The sequence below is a fragment of the Papio anubis genome, chromosome 10, assembly GCF_008728515.1.
Source record: "Papio anubis isolate 15944 chromosome 10, Panubis1.0, whole genome shotgun sequence".
NCBI lineage: Eukaryota > Metazoa > Chordata > Mammalia > Primates > Cercopithecidae > Papio > Papio anubis.
In genome coordinates this window covers 11,064,833-11,079,733 of record NC_044985.1, presented here as the reverse complement: position 1 = coordinate 11,079,733, position 14,901 = coordinate 11,064,833, and the positions used below count along the sequence as shown (strand labels likewise).

Sequence of the window (14,901 nt, the reverse complement as noted above, 5' to 3'; positions counted from 1 at the left end):
GATACACAGCATGGTTAACTTTAATACATGGTGTATTATATGTAGCTTCCACAAGCCTTTCAGCATCGCTTTTCATTTATCTGTGTTGAAAGATGTAACTCTAACTCTCACATTCACTTTCTGAAGTATCAAAAACCCATTTGTTTTAAAGATACAAGCAGGGCGTAGTTCTATCTAGTAATACCTACTTTGTGCTACTTACAACTTTGCATGTAACTTTAAACCATAATATACAGTAAGAGTAAGTATTAGAAAAAAAAATACCTGTAATACTGATAAATGTAAGGAAAGCTATAGGACCTCACTAGTAGTCAGGGAAATTCAAAATAACAATGAGACATATCACTCGTCTAACTGATAAATTACAAAGTCTAACAATACCTCCTACTGGCAAGGGTAGAGAACAATGAAAACCTCATCAGTGACAGCAGGCACTTAAAGGAGTAGTACTTTTGGAGACAATTAGGCAATCTTTAGTAAAACTGAAGATACACATACCTTTTGATCCTACAATTTCATTCATACATAGGTACCCTAAGGAATCTCACAAGGAGGAACCATAAAATATTAATAGCAGTGTCATTTTTTAACTGCAAAAACTGGAAACAACTGTCCATCAATGGCAGAACAGATAAGAAAAGGATGGGGTACTCATACGATGAAATATGACAAGCAATCGAAATGAATGGATTGGAACTACAAGCATCAACATGGATAAATCTCAAAAATACTACCATGAGTGGAAAAAAGCAAGTTGCAGAAGAATCAGAGCATCCCGTACTATCATTTATACAAAGTTCATAAACATAGTCTTTATTTTGTTTCATACGAGACAATTAGTCAGGCACGGTGGCTCACCCCTGTAATACCTGCACTTTGGGAGGCTGAGGCGGAAGGATGGTTTGAAGTCAGGAGTTCGAGACTATCCTGGCCAATATGGTGAAACCCAGCCTCTAATAAAAATACAAAAATTAGCCAGGCATGGTGGCGGGTGCCTGAAATCCCAGCTACTCAGGAGGCTGAGGCAGGCAGGAGAATCTCCTGAACCCGGGAGACGCAGGCTGCCGTGATCGGATATCGTGCCACTGCACTCCAGCCTGGGTGCCAAAGCAAGACTCGGTCTCAAAAAAAAAAAAAAAAGAAAAAAAGAAAAAAGAAAGGAGACAATCACCTGAAGTGTAGGAAGAATTATGTACTTGGGAAGTAATAAATTGGGGCTTCAATTATATTAGTAACATTTTATATCTTAAGCAGATGTTAGGTATATGGCTTTTTGTTTGTTTGTTTTGAGACAGAGTCTCACTCTGTCGCCAGGCTGCAGTGTGGTGGCGCCATCTTGGCTCATCACAACCTCCCTCTCCGGGGTTCAAGCAACTCTCCTGCCTCAGCCTCGTGAGCAGCTGGGACTACAGGTGGGACTATAGCCACCACGCCTGGCTAATTTTTGTATTTTTAGTAGAGATGGGGTTTCACCATGTTGGCCAGGCTGGTCTCCAACTCCTGACCTCGGGTGATCCGCCTGGCTCGGCCTCCCAAAGTATATCATTCTTTATGCCTTTTACTACGTCTGGGATATTTTATAACACACACAAGCAAGTCACATTAATTTGGCTTGGAAAGTCTCTCTGAATCTTATAAGCATGTTTTGTGGTTAATTAGTTTAACAAATCTTTTCACAATTTCAATATTAGTTACTTCACTATTTCTTATTAAATCTGGCTTACAATGCTGCTCTGAAAATCTGATCCCAGAATCTATCACATAATAGCAGTTCAGCAAACATCTACAAAATTAAAATTTTAAATATACTGAAGTACTCAATAAGGAATACCTCCTGAGAAAGAGACATATAGAAGCCTCTTGTATTTCAGAAGCAGTGTTGACAGGTTTGCTAAAGCTATGACCACGTCTCCCTCTTCTCACCCCCCAAAACAACAAAAAAGCCCTCCCAAACACACATATATGCACACACCTACACACATACACACACACACACACACACACACAGGGAAGCCCTATAATGCAGCCCAGTGTCCCTAAGAGCCTAGAGTTGGACAGATTTAACTATTTAACTTAAAGATCAACTCTGCTTCTTAGCTGTGTTATAAAATAAGAAATCCTTGAAAAGCTGTTCCATGTTAGCCAGGCGTAGTCCCAGCTACTCGGGAGGCTGAGGCAGGGAGGTGGAGGTTGCAGTGAGCTGAGATTGCACCACTGCACTCCAGCCTGGGCATCAGAGTGACACTCCGTCTCAAAAAACAAACAAACAAAAAAACAAGTTGTTCCATTAATTTAAGAAATTAACATACATTAAACACAATTCCTCGCACATCGGAGGATCTCAGTAAGTAGTAGCTGCTTTTATCATCATTATTCTATTTAGACTAAAATAGGTTTGGGTATAAAGACAGCTAAGCAGCAGATAAATATAAATTCCCAGATGTAATGAAGCGAAGGCTGGGCAGGCTGGCACTTGCATTCCTCATGAAACTGTTTTTCACAATTACAGGTTTGTTATTTTCACTTAATAAAAAGCTGCCCATATGCTGTACTTAAATAGTTGAACTTTTCCATTTAAAACCCCAAAATCTGAGTTATATCTAATTTTGGGCAACTATTGTCATTTTTCTAAAAAATGTGCTTCAATTTATACTCAGTAACAAAACAATATCAGAAGGACCATTATCTAATTTGCCTTAAGGACAGTGGGACACAGGCTTGTCTGCCTAGAGAGGATGACATACTGAAGAGGCAGCTTAGAAGACTAATTTTACAGATAATAAAATCTGACATTTTTCCCAGAAGGTTTGGCCTAGTTTTTAAAAAAAAGTGAATGTGATCAATTTTAAAAAGCATTCCTCAAATGAAAAGGCAGAGAAGCCAATAAAAATAAACTTTGGGATAAATTAACAAAAAATATTCAAGGACATAAAAGATTTAAATAAATGAAATGATAGACAATGTCCTTAACTACAAAGGTTCAAAGTAGTAAAGAAATCAAGTCTCCCTAAATTGACCTATGCATTGAATAAAATCCCAATCAAAATTAAAAAGGGCTGTTTGGGAATCTTGACACAAATAATTCTAAAATCCATCTAGAAGAATCTGTGACCTTTGTCAGCAAAGTCATAAAACAACAAAAAAGAAAAGAGACCAGTGACACCAATTATTAAAACACATTATAAAGCAACCGTTATACAGGAAAAAGCTTGTTTGATTTTCATAATTTTACAAAATCCAATAACACCTATTTTAAATGCAAAATCAAGCCATAGTAATATAAACTTTGATACTGGAACAGGAATAGATGGACAAATCTGTGAAATCTAACAGATAACTCAGACTTAAGATTATAGAAAATTTAATATAAGATGAAAGTGGCATCTCAAATTAGTGAGGAAAAGATAGTTTCCTCAATAAATGGCATTGAGAAAACTAATAATGGATTTGGGGAAAAGTAATAATGGATTCTTATCTCACTCCTTATACAAAACAACCTCTCCATGAAACAAATATTTAACTATAAAATCATAAAGAGGCACCAGAAGAAAATAGGTACATATTTTTATAATCTTAAGATAGTAAAAGCTCTAAGCAAAGACAAAGCAGCAGTCATCAAGGAAAAGACTTAATAGTTGTAACAACATAAAAATGTAAAAAGAGACCAATATCCTAATATAAACAAGGATAAAGGTAATTAACAGGCAACTGGCTAAACTTAAGCCAATAATGTGAAAAGATCAGCTTTACTTCCAACTAAAGAACTGAAAGAGAAACAGATATCAATTCTGCCATAAGACTGGTATAATAAGAAAAATTAAAAACTGGCCAACCAGTGTTGGCAAGGATATGGAGAAACAAATATTTTTTATAAACTACTGGCAAGAATATAAAATGAAACAGCCTATCTGGAGGTGAGTAGGTAATCTGTATCAAAATTTTAAATTTGTCTACCCTTTGATATGGCAATTTCTTTTCTAATAATTCACCCTGAGAAGACAATCATATCAATTATTTTATAAACCCAAGAGTTCATAATGACACCTCTAAAAAGCTAGTCATTCTGGCGGCTAACAGGGCACTAATTTGTTTTTCTGAAAAGTGGCTTTCCAAGTGAGGGTTGGTGGAAATAAGAAATCAAACATTTTACCCTTCCTTTCTTGTACAGACAATATTTCAGTGTTACCAAATAGCTGATGAAAAAAAGTTTCTTCTTTATAGAAGAACTACAGCTAAAAAGTACTAAAAGAATAAAATTTTTAAAATCCCAATTTACATACCTTATCAGGATGGCTAAAATAAAACACAGCAAGAGCCCCAAATGTTGGTGAGGGTGGAGAAATTCATATACATTGGTGGTAGAAATGTAAAATGGTACTAGCCAGCCTGAAAAAGAATATGGCAATTTCTCACAAAACTAGGCATACCCATTATATAACACAGTAATTGCATTCTTGGGCATTTATGCCAGAGAAACAAAAATTTACATTGACACAAAAACCTGTACATGAATGTGCACAGCATATCCATGTGTAATACCACAAAACTGGGAAACAAATCAAATGCCCTTTAACATATGAATGATCAGACAAACTGCAGTATATCCATATCATGAAATACTAGTCAGTAATAAAAATAAATTATTGATACAGGCAACAATCAGGGTGAATCTCAAGGGAATCAAACTGAATGAAAAAAGGCAGTCTCAAAAGGTTGCATACTGTATAATTCCATTTTTATGTCATTCTTGTGATGACAAAATTACAGAAATACAGAAATGAAGAATGCATTAGGGTGTTGCTAGGGGTTAAGGGAGGAGAGGGAAAGAGGTGTCTGTGGCTATTAAAGGGTAAAATGGGAGATCCTTGTGATGGAATGTTCTGATTCTTGACTGTGGTGTTACCCATTTTTATCTACATGCGATGTAATTGCACAGAACTAAATGCATACACATGCAGGCATACACATACACACACACACGCATATAAAACTAGTGAAATCTAAATGAGGTCCATTGTTTGTATCAATGTAAATTTTCTGCCTGTAAAATCGGACTATACTCAAGCAAGATGTTGCCAATGGGAGAAAGTGGATGAAGGGGAAATGGGATCTCTGTATTATTTCCTACATCTACATGTGAATCTACAATTATCTCAAAATAAAAAGATTCTAAAAATTATCATTCTGAAAACCCTAATGAAATGAGTGTAGGTAATGATCATAAAGCGGCATTAAAACCATCAGGTAAAAGACTGATGGGAAACTTTAGCATGGGTACATCGGGGGTTGACAACACCTGAGCTGACTAATCAATATTAATGAATGAATCAAGCCTCCAGATCTCATTCCCAGTTTATCAGCTATGATAGAGTGTGTAAGAACATGTTAAATGACACCACAAGGAGGCCATCAGCCAAGTTCAGATGGTGGAAAATTGTACTGGAAAAATGACTTGATTTCTTCAACAAATGGCATGAGAAATAAAGAGAATAGAGGAAGGCTATACATTAAAAGAGACTTAAAAGAGATAATCTCAACCAATGCAACATTTAGTCTTTGTATGGATCCTAATTTGTATAATATTAGATGATATTAGGAATTAATGTTAATTCTGTTTATATTATATTATGGTTATGTTTTTAAGTCCTTATCTTAAAAGACTGAGGAATACACAGGTGAAATGATGACCTGTATTTGCTTTCAAATACCCTAGCAGAGGAAAAACAATTATAGAAGCGTAGATTAAAAAAACATTAGTAGAGACCAAGCATGGTGGCCCATGCCTGTAATCCCAGCACTTAGGAGGCTGATGAGGCAGGAGGATCACTTAAGCGCAGGAGTTCAAGACCAGCCTGGGCAACATATCAAGACCTCATCTCTACAAAAAATGTTTTTAATTAGCTGAGTGCAATGACACACATCTATAATCCTAGCTACTTGGGAGACTGAGGCAGAAGGATCACTTGAGCCAGAAGTTTGAGGCTGCAGTGAACTATGTACTGTGCTCCACACCACTACTCTCCAGCCTGGGCAACAGGGCAAGACTCTGTCTCAAAAAAAAAAAAAAAAAAAAAAAAATACTAAACCATTGTTAACTGTTGACGCTGGTTATATATGAAGACTCATATACTTTTCCATTTGTAAATGCTTGACATTTTTCCTAATAAAAACTTTTGCAAGAAGATTGTAAGTGCACAAAAGTGTACATTCAAAGATTTTCTTTCACTGAAATGTTTCTAATAGTTAACAAAATTAGAATCCAATTAAATGTCCACCAGTAAAGATACGGTTAAGTAAATTATGCCATGCAATAAAATAAAATACCCTGCAGTCATTAAAGGGTGATATGGATGTATGGATACCAACTTTGAAAGATGGCCATGACATACTAGTGAGTAAAAAAACAAGTTAGGCTGGGTGCGGTGGCTCACACCTTTAATCCCAGCACTTTGGGAGGCCAAGGCAGGTGGATCACCTGAGGTCAGGCGTTAGAGACCAGCCTGACCAACATGGTGAAACCCTGTCTCTACTAAAAATACAAAGTTAAGCAGGTGTGGTGGTGCACACCTCTAATCCCAGCTACTCGGGAGGCTGAGAAAGGAGACTCACTTAAACCCAGGAGGCAGAGGTTGCAGTGAGCCAAGATTGTGCCATTGTACTGCAGCCTGGACGACAAGAGTGAAATTCTGTCTTAAAAAAAAAGAAGTTAAAGGGCTGGGTGCTGTGGCTCACACTTGTAATGCCAGCCCTTCGGCAGGCCAAAGCGGACAGATTGTTTGAGTCCAGGAGTTCAAGAGACCAGCCTGGGCAACGTGGTGAAACCCTATCTCTACTAAAAATACACAAATTAGCCCATCATGGTGGCATAAGCCTGTAGTTGGGGGGCTGAGATGGGAGGATGGTTTGAGCTTGGGAGGCGGAAGTTGCCATGAGCCAAGATTGCACCACCGCACTGCAGCCTGGGAGACAAAGCCAGACCCTGTCTCAAAAAAAAAAAAAAAAAAAAAAAAATTAGAAAACTGCCTGCGTATAGTATCACCGCATGTTTGTAATGTCAGTATGTTACATGTAAACATAAGCATGGAGAGATGTCCAGAAAAGCCTTTACCAAAACATTAACAGTGGCTATCTCTGAGGGCAGAAATCCAAGAGACTGTTACTTGTTTTATATACTTTTTAATATTGTTTGATGTTTTACCAATCATGTTTTTAAATTAAGCTATTTCCTGTATACTTATATTTGCACTTTTCTGATATATGTGTATGCATCAACAAAAAGTTATTTTAAAAACTCAGCTATTTCCATTTCTTTTTAAGAAGGAAGAGATAACAGAACAAAGCAAACAATACCAAACTTACGAGAGTATTGGAAAGGAGGGAAGGGCTAGGAACTTAGTTATACTCCTGCTATGTACCAAGGAACACCAAATAAATCCAAACAGCATTCAGAGGCACCAGAAGCAGGTCACACGCCCAGAGGAGTCTGAACTTGTCCAGGATGGTACAAGCCCCTCGCTGCCTCTCCAGTGGTATACATCACCATCAAAATCTGCCTTTCAAATATCCCTGCAGCCACAATGACAGCTCAGTTTCCCACACCCACCAGGCTGTTGCCACACCTCTACCACACCTCTCCAGCCCAGCTTCTCTCCAAAATCCCTCCGCCCCTTGCCCTCTTTGCTTTCCCACAGAGGCTCCTTCAAGACCCAGCTCAGGGGCTATCTTCTGCAGGACACCTTTGAGCTGGGCTCCTCCTCTCCCCCAGGCTGAGCCATAGGCCCCTCTGGATGCGGCAGTACCTATCACTCCCTATTGATGTCATCTGTTTTAGAGGTCTGGCCCACAAGCTCCTTAAGGGAAAGAATGCTGTGTGGTCCGTTTTTGTAGACCCAACAGCTTGTGTAGCATGAGACACCTCAGAAGCCCCATAAATGTTCTTTTTAAAATTGTTAATGTTGCGTAGAGCTAGGGTCTCACTGTGTTGTCCAGGTGGGTACTGAACTCCTGGGCTCAAGCAATCCTCCTGCATTAGCTTCCCAAAGCACAGGATTACAGGTGTGAGCCACCACGCCCACCCTCGATAAATGTTTGTAGAACTAATGAGCAGTTAAAGGGAGGAAACAAAACCTGATTTCTTCCATTTTCTAAGGACACACTAACATGGCAATCTTGCAGTAGAGACACAGGACCCAAGAAAATGTTTGAGATGTGGGAAAAAAGAAACAAAATTAATATTAATTATATATTTCTAAAATGTAACAGTTCAACAGCAACTTGATTCTATTCATAATTATACATGTTAGATTTAATGTAGGATATGGGTATATTGCAACATATAAGACCCAGGTGATGTTTTGAAAAGTAAGAGTGCCTAGAGCTTAGGAAGGTCTTTAAACCTCTCTGCCTAAAAAACCTGTAGTTCTAGCTAGTACCTTACCCAGCTAGTCTGGGGCAGTGAAGAAAAGTCCATACGCAAAGCAAAACGAAGCTCTTACAGACAAACAAAGCAAACACAAAACTTCCATAGGAACTGCCTTGCATGGAAGCCCCAGTTCCCTGGCCAGTAACCACTGCATCAGAGCAGCCCAGCACCCTCCCCTCTGCAGCTGCTTTTTTGGTGCAAGCTGCAAGGATGGTGAGGAGGGAAGTACAGCTTGGAAGCTTTGAGGCCCCATAGATGAGATGGGCCTTCAGCCTTCAGTCCTGCAGCCTGTGATGGAAATTCAGCAACCAGGGAAAGCCAGAACAAGCTAAATGCAATGCTCCTTAACTTGCCCAGTGGCTCCCCTTCCCAAGCTGGCTGGTCTCCCCAGGGCAGAGCTCTGAGCTGCAGAGTTATAAACTGGCAGGGGCAGGTTTCTGGGTGAAAAACTAGGCACCACACACGAAAGCTCAGAGCCAAGCATCCAGATAAGCACAAAACACTCACAAGATACTTGATTGCTGATGTTACACTGATCTCTGTCAGTTCACAACCAACATCACTACAGTTGGTTCGGCTTGTTGGTAGCAGTTATGGTTTATAAAGTTGGCTATGAACACTGAATTAGCAAATCCTGGACCACTGCTCCCAGGGCAACTACAGGATTAGGATCTTGTGAGCCCGTCTTCACATTTTGGCAAACGATCAATACATCATCTTGTTTCATGCATGTTTCTGTTGAAAGAGACATTATGTGTTGCTGATTCATCAGCATTGAACTCCCAGCCAACAACACTCACAGCCTGCCTGAACAAAGCTTATCTGACACAGTATTTTCTCCATAAGGCACATCACAGCCTTCCTGCGCCTAGGAACACTTGACTGCATGTCTGCGCTATGCTTGGGGGACATTTTAAATAGCAGAATCACCAACAGAAAAGCATTAAAATGAAAAAAACATGGCACTACCTAGTCCACAAACTGGTCACTTGTTTACAATATAGGAGCTGAAACAAGAAGGCAGAGCGCGACTGGGCACGGTGGCTCATGCCTGTAATACCAGCACTTCTGGGGGCCCAGGCGGGAGGATCACTTGAGCCCAGGAGTTTGAGATCAGCCTGGGCAACATAGCAAGACTCTGTCTCTACAAAAAAAAAGAAAAAAATAACAAAATTAGCTGGGTGTGGTAATGTGCGCCTGTAATCCCAGCTACTCAGGAGGCTGAGGTAGGAGGATCACCTGAGTCTGGGAGGCAGAGGTTGCAGTGAGCCGAGACTGTCCCACTATACTCCAGCCTCAGCCTGGGCAACAGAGCGAGATCCTGTCTCAAAAAAATAAAAAATAAAAAAGGCAGAGCGTTGTCTTGTTTGACCTCAGCTGGGAACATACTGAGTGACTCAAAATTTTCACTGCTCTGCACATGTCCAAGAATGACTAAGAAAGTGCCATGAATATTGCTTTTGGGGTTACAAAAAAATGTTAGTATGTACATGAATTTGCAAATACAGAATCTGAAAATAATTAGGATTGACTGTACTGCCTAAAATAATTAGGATTGACTGTACTACCTCAAAAACCCAGTATATATGCCTTATGGTATTTGAAGAAAGCATCTTCTTGACCTTTTTGTCAGAGAATGGAATCCAAAATGAGCTATTAGAAGCTTTAAGGGTAGGCAAAGCATCAAGCACTAAGGCAGTTAACATGGAGAAGACCCTATAACCACTTGCACACTGGCTGACCTTCCTTCATGTCACACGCAGGTTTCCAAGAAATTATGACCAGAATTTTAACAGATTCCTAGAGAGAATCATTTTGAAAAACGAAAATATTTATAAAGCACATCTACTCCCTAAATTTAAGTACTGTAAAATCACACTTGTCATATATCAACTTTCCTTTAAAGTTTGTCTTATCCAAACAAAAAAGGTACAACTTTCAAAAAGGGAAGGTTGTAACCACTGTTCAATTAAATCTGACCTAAAGCTGCCTCCATAGGTAATGAACTGCATCCTATCTTACTATGTAAACAAGCTGCAACCTAACTTGCAAGTGTATTATTGTAGTAAGTAACGGAGCCTCAGCCAATCACAGCAGCCAAACTTTCAGCCAATACAGGCTGCAAACTGCCAAAACATGTCAAAATAAGGCAAAAGCCAAGCTGTAGCCAGTCAGACTATTTCGGTCTCTCACTTCTGTTTTCTGACCATAAATACTGCCTGATGGGTATTTACAGACAGAAAATACTGTTGCTGGTTAGTGCTCTCTGAACCTTTACTAGTTCAGACGCTGCCTAATTAATGCATTCTTTACTTAAACGCTGCTAAATTGAATTGTCAAAAGTTTTCCTTTTAACACCAGATTCTCTCTTTCATTATAGACAGGTTATATACAGAAAGAGTATATTAGAGTGATTACATATATATACATATGTACGTATGTATATGTAATCATGCTAAATGCTTAATTCTCCTCAAGATTTAGGAACCAGTATCACAGGGCAGAGAGTCCATCACCTTCCTTTTAAAACAAATAAATCAATAAAAAGAATATATGAAACACGGTTGTTACTGCTCCTTTATGTGAGGAAACTGAATTGGCAAACGTGAGCACGTATAAAAGGAGAAAGAGCAGGAAATTGCTAAGAAGAAAATCACTGAATATGCAAATGATTCTGAAACTGCCCTTAATGATTTTGGAGTAAATAATCCTTAAGTGCAATTAAATAGCATTTAAATATGTCATTTTATTAAAAAAAAAAATGTTGTTTAAGGCCGGGGTGATGTCGGGGAGCCTAAATTATTTTTATTACCCTTCTTAAAAAGATGGAACACCTAGCATACTGTTAGTAGATGAATGATAAATGCTCACCATTTACAGAAAATTTAACCTTGGCAAATTAATAACTTTATATTAACTTCAGTTTAAGTTTGTAAGAATGACAAATTAAAATTAATTCGCACTTAGTACTATGACTAAAAGCAAAATGTTAATTGCATTTTTATCTGCTCTGGCCTACTTCAAAAGCATAATTTTAACTCTTGGATGGAGAACAAAATTGTCTTCTAAAAACAGATCTCAGTAACAATATCAAAAGTTGGACATTATAATAAAAAGAAAAAAGGTAACAATAATTTTCTTTTTCTTTTTTTTTTGAGAGTCTCGCTGGAGTCTTGCTCTGTCACTCAGGGTGGAGTGCAGTGACACGAGCTCAGCTCACTGCAACGTCTGCCTCCCATGTTCAAGTGATTCTCCTGCTCAGCCTCCAGAGTAGCTGGGACTATGGGCACACGCTGCCATGTCCCGTTAATTTTTGTAGTTTTAGTAGAGATGGGGTTTCACCATGTTGAGCAGGCTAGTCTCGAACTCCTGATCTCAGGCGATCCACCCGCCTCAACCTCCCAAAGTGTTGGGATTACAGGCATGAGCTACCGCGCCCAGCCCCAGGAATTTTCTTTTTAGGACAGACTGGAGAAGGGGTGAGAAAAGGATTGGGAGAGGCTGGTTGAAGGCACAGCTGAAATTAAATAGGAGGAATAAGTTCTGGCATTCTATGGTTAACAGTACATTACAAAATAGCTAGAAGAGAGATTTTTAAATATCCTCACCACAAAAAGATAAATGCATGAGGCAATGGTCACACTAAATACCCTGAATTGCTCATTCTACAACATATATATGCATTGAAACATCAAACTGTGCTGCCCAAATATGTACAATTACGTGTCCATTAAAGAATCTGCTTTCCATTTTTTCAAAAGCATTTTTTTAAAAATATGAAACTCAGTATTTATAAACTACATTTATGGCAGGGCACGGTGGCTCACGCTTGTAATCCCAGCACTTTGGGAGGCTGAGGCAGGCGGATCACTGATGGATCACTTGAAGTCAGGAGTTCAAGACCAGCCTGGCCAACATGGTGAAACCCCGTCTCTACTAAAAATACAGAAAAAAATTAGCCAGGCGAGGTGACATGCTCCTGTAATCTCAGTTACTCAGGAGGTTGAGGCATGAGAATCGCTTGAACCAGGAGGCAGAGGCTGCAGTGAGCCAAGATCATGCCACTGCCACTGCACTCCAGCCTGGGAGATGGTGTGAGGCTCCGTCTCAAAATATAAAAACAAACAAACAAACAAAAAAAAAACCCTGCATTTATAAACTAGGACTATATGAGGGTTAAATAACATTTGAAAACTTCTTGGCAATTTTTTGTTTGTTTAGCTGCATAATACAAATGAAAGCACCATTATTCTAGAAGAGTTGGTTAAATCATCTTTCACTGACAGAACTTTTGAGAAATATATTTTCGACAATTCATTTATAAATGATTTCAAAGTCTTTAACCTCAACCATTTTTTAGATAGGTTAAAAAAATAAACTCTTCCACCTCTAGGGGGTTAGGTAACACATTAGGTACAAGATGAATTTTAGCTAATCTGCTGACTGGCACATGCTTCTCCGTGCTGTAACTGCTTTACTACACAATGACATTAACAGCTGACCTTCCCTGAGGAAGAACCATTATCAGTAAAAATAAATATATCCTTGATTACTGTTCACACGTACAGTACACCACCCACTGACAAATCAACACCTACAATTCCTCAGACCTGCCATTATGACCTTCAATCTGGAGCAAATGTACAAAACCATAATTTGTTTTCTCTGCTCAAGATATGCAAGACTCTCCATAAACCATTCTGGACAGTTGAGTTTTCTCAAGGGTTGGAGACTTAACCATTTGGAAAGAATATTTCATACACTTACTTTCTTAAACAAGGTATACTGGGTATAAATTCTCTTTTTCTTGATTTGCAATCATCAGTGAGAATGTTAATCCCTGTATTGTGTGTTAGGAGACATTTCTCCATGGGTCTCTCACACTTCTGAGTGTCTTAGAAGTAGAGGCGCTGGCTGCTTTCATTCTTAACTATCTTTCAAAGATATGTATATAGCAAACAGCTTAGAAAGACAGAGACAGTATCTCCCACCAGACTGTCCAGTACAATGAAGATATCTCACTCCAGGGTAAGGCTGGGCAGGTTTGCCTGCAGCCCTTTATAAAGAATTTGATTTACCTAAACCTGGGGTTTTACAGCTGTGACACAAATCCACTGCACACGCAGTAGCAAATGAGCTACTCTGATTGCCCCTGTGGGACCTATAGGGAGAAGGAATGGAATCAACTCCTCCTCTCAGTGGTGGCATTACATTCTCATAGGAGCGCGAACCCTATTGTGAACTGAGCATATGAGGGATCTACGTTGCATGTTCCTTGTGAGAATCTAATGCCTGATGATTTGAGATGGGACAGTTTCAACCTAAAACCATCCCCCTACCACCCCATCCATGAAAAAACTATCTTCTATGAAACCGGTCCCTGGTGCCAAAAAGGTTGAAGACCGCTGCTGTACACCATCATCCACCCAACAGGATGTAACGGACACTTATGGAACACCTCACTAATGACTGCAAAATGCACATTCTTTTCCAGTACCCACAAAATAGATGCCAAGACATCCATATTCTGCACCACAGGAAAAAACTATGATGAGTTTAAAGAAGTGAAATTAAACAGTGTGTTCTCTGACCATAGTGGAATCAAATTGGAAATCAGAAACAGAAAGCTACCAGCAAAGTCTTCAAACACTTGGAAACTAAGGAACAGACTACTAAACAAGCCCTGGACCAAAGAGGAAGTCCCAAAGGAAACTAAGGCCAGGTTCGGTGGCTCACACCTGTAATCCCAGCACTTTGGGAGGCTGAGGTGGGCAGATCACTTCAGGTCAGGAGTTCGAGACCAGACTACCCAACATGATGAAACCCCATCTCTACTAAAAATACAAAAATCAGCTGGGCTTGGTGGCAGGCACTGTAATCCAGCTACTCAGGAGGCTGAAACAGGAGAATCGCTTGAACCCAGGAGGCAGAGTTTGCAGTGAGCCGAGATCACTGTTCTCCCACCTGGGTGACAGAGGGAGACTCCGTCTCAAAAAAAAAAGAAACTAAAAATACACTGAACTGAATAAAAGTTGGACACAGTTAAAGCACTGTGAAGAGGAAAATGTATTGCACTAAATGCATATATTAAATGAGAAAAAGTCTCAAGTCAATAATCTAAGCTCCCACCTCAAGAACCTAGAAAATCAAGAGCAGAACAAACCCAAAGCAAGCAGAAGGAAAGAAATAATTAGGAGCGGGAATCAACAAAATTGAAAACAGAAAATGGAAAATCCATGAGAAAAGAGCTGGTTCTTTGAGAAGATTTTTTAAACACTGAAAAATCTTAAGCAAGACCAGCTAGGAAAAAAAAGAAGGCACAAATAACCAATATCGGTAATGAAATGGAGGATATCATTATAGGCTCTGCACATATCAAAAGGATAATAAGGGAATACGAACTAATTACATACATACATTTCACAGCACAGACAAAATGGACCAATTTCTTTAAAAACTCAAACTACCAACACTCACCA

General features: G+C 39.2%; 1 protein-coding gene across 15 annotated transcripts in view; it reads right to left on the bottom strand.

The window, feature by feature from the left end:
- The window catches only part of C10H2orf76 (chromosome 10 C2orf76 homolog), a 113,325-nt gene that overhangs the window by 95,273 nt on the left and 3,151 nt on the right, over positions 1–14,901 (bottom strand). Inside the window, exon 1 of one of the 15 annotated variants that reach the window (XM_031651191.1) lies at positions 13,190–14,177. The exons of 12 other annotated variants lie outside the window; for them this stretch is intronic. The gene's annotated coding sequence lies outside the window, so the exon portion shown is untranslated. Of the gene's footprint in view, positions 1–4,280; positions 4,387–8,929; positions 9,355–13,189; positions 14,178–14,901 lie in introns of those variants that run through there. 2 more of the 15 variants (XM_031651187.1, XM_031651188.1) reach the window with 2 other exon arrangements.